The following is a 2,557-nucleotide window of genomic DNA, read 5'->3' as shown; positions in this document are numbered from 1 at the left end:
CCTGTGGACGAACCGAACTTACTAAAAACTACACTACTGTATGATTAGGTACAGTACCTATAAGTGTTGTAGCAACGTTTAGGTATATCCACTCTATAAATAAATAAATAACTTGTGTAAAATTGTATCGTATTTAATAGTATTTTGTTGTAAAAATATAACTATTTCTTATACACCTCTACGCACATCAAGTATTTTTGGCGCCTCTGCCGGGGAAAGTTAAACGTCGAAAGCGCAACGCTATAAAAAAAATATATTTTAATTAAGTTTTAGTTTATTTTTGTAAAATACGTTTTAAATATTAAAAATACAAAAATATAAAAAAAATATCTATATATTTTTAAGAATTTGTTTAAAACATATAAAATTATAAAGTAATTCTATTTCTATTTTTAAAATTATAAGTTTTTATTTATTTTATATAAATATTTTATAAAAATAGAAAATTAAAAAAAAAACAGAACATAAAAAGTATATAAAAAAAATAGAACCTGTCAAATTTTTTGACCTGCATCTGATCTGCATCTGAGGTATCCGCACTCGCGGTACTTTTTGTCAGTTGGCATCCGCACTCGCGGAGGTATCTGACAAGTCAAACTCTTGAGCATTAACTACGAAATTAGGGTTGTTTAATTAATTATTATTATTAATCAGGGTTATATTTTTTTTATATATTATTTAGTTTAGTTTATTTATTAATTTGTTTTATTTAGTTTAATTAGTTTTAATAAATTATAAAATTAATACTTATATAAAATAAATAATATAAAAATAATATTTTTATAAAAATTGTGTTTTTACAACTTTAAGTATATTTTTATATTTTGTATCTTTTTTTTTGTTTTAGCGTAATATTTGTATTTTTTTCGCTCGTAATTAGTTCTAAGTTATAGTTTTTGCCATAGTTTTTTTTCTTTCTTGATTTTTAGGCTTTGCCGTAAAATCCCTTAAGTACTTTTTCTTTAGACTAAGATTTAGGTGCTTTAGAATTTTGCGACGCCGTTTTTAAATTTTAGTACCTTTTTAAGTTATTGCCATTTGGGATATAGAATTCCTTTTAAGCTTTAATACACTTAGACGCAACTTTTAATTCTTAGTTTTTAGTTCCTTTTTAAGTTTCGACGCGCTACTTTCTTATTTTTATTTTTCGACGCCTATTATTTTTCAACCTTTTATTTTTCGACGTTTTTTGACACGCTCTTTTTATTTCTTATTTCTCGACATTCTAGTTTTTAGGACATAGAATTTTCTATTTCTTCTCTAAAATTTCTTTAAACTTCGATGAAAAATTATTTTAAGCGGTTAAATTGATAGACATCCAAATTTTCTGCTTCGTAGTAATAGTTGGATTTGTTAGTGGCTGAGTTGTGAGCTTCCGATTTAAAGGGTTCCGGCTCCCTGCTACATCTATTGGCTATTCGAAACGTGGGTAAAAGCAGAAAAGTCTATTAATTGGATAACTTATATAATTTTTTCTTTCTTTTAAAAAAAAAAACTAATAGGATATTCAGTGAATGCACCGAGCAAAACGTTCACCACCTTTTGTACGTTCACCACCTGTAACTCGATCAAGACATCTAGCAAATATTGTCGCCGTTGATTTTTCTTTAGAATTGTCATCCAGTCGACCAAGTACTCCAATTCAAATTTCCGATAATCCATTTTTTGAACCCGACCTCACAATTGAGAATCCGGAGAATATTCAGGGACGATTTCGAAATCCTGAACCACTAATCTTTCCTTCGGAACCACTAATCATTCAAACAGAGATTGTTGAGGAACCAACCATTAAATCAGAATCCTCTAGTGATTCAGAATCAACAAATTCAATCATGGAAAATCTGGAACCTCTAAGTATGAAAGACCGAATGCTAGCTAAACGCACTGGCCAAGGTCACGCAATTACTCAACCATACATTAATGCGCCAGATTATGAAATCAAAGGACAAATCCTACACATGGTGACTAATCAATGCCAATTTAGTGGTGCGCCGAAGGAAGATCCAAATGAACATCTTCGTACATTTAATAGGATCTGCACACTATTTAAAATTCGAGAAGTTGAGGATGAACAGATATATCTCATGTTATTTCCCTGGACTTTAAAGGGAGAAGCCAAAGATTGGTTAGAATCGTTACCTGAAGGGGCGATTGATACATGGGACGTTTTAGTTGAAAATTTCTTAAACAATTCTTTCCGGCATCTAAAGTCGTGAGACTTCAAGGAGAAATTGTTACGTTCACACAAAAGCCAAATGAAACTCTTTATGAGGCATGGACAAGATTTGGAAAATTATTGAGAGGATGTCCGCAACATGGTTTAGACACTTGTCAAATAGTACAAATATTCTACCAAGGATGCGACATCACTACACGAAAAGACATCGATATAGCAGCTGGTGGTTCCATTATGAAGAAAACAGCAACTGATGCTTACAAAATTATTGATAACACTGCTTCCCACTCACATGAGTGGCACCAAGAAAAAGATATCCTTAGATCATCTAAAGCAGCTAGAGCCGATTCTAGCCATGACTTAGATTCCATTTCTGCAAAG

General features: G+C 30.9%; 1 non-coding gene across 1 annotated transcript; it reads right to left on the bottom strand.

The window, feature by feature from the left end:
* Positions 1-2,215: 2,215 nt before the first annotated feature.
* On the bottom strand, positions 2,216-2,322 carry LOC139895094 (small nucleolar RNA R71). Its single transcript, XR_011775561.1, has one exon. It is a non-coding gene; the product is annotated as a small nucleolar RNA R71 (small nucleolar RNA).
* Between the last annotated feature and the right edge of the window lie 235 nt (positions 2,323-2,557).

Source organism: Rutidosis leptorrhynchoides, chromosome 2, assembly GCF_046630445.1.
Source record: "Rutidosis leptorrhynchoides isolate AG116_Rl617_1_P2 chromosome 2, CSIRO_AGI_Rlap_v1, whole genome shotgun sequence".
NCBI classification, from domain to species: Eukaryota; Viridiplantae; Streptophyta; class Magnoliopsida; order Asterales; family Asteraceae; genus Rutidosis; species Rutidosis leptorrhynchoides.
The sequence above is the reverse complement of the archived record's forward strand: the minus strand, read 5'-3'. Positions and strand labels throughout refer to the sequence as shown.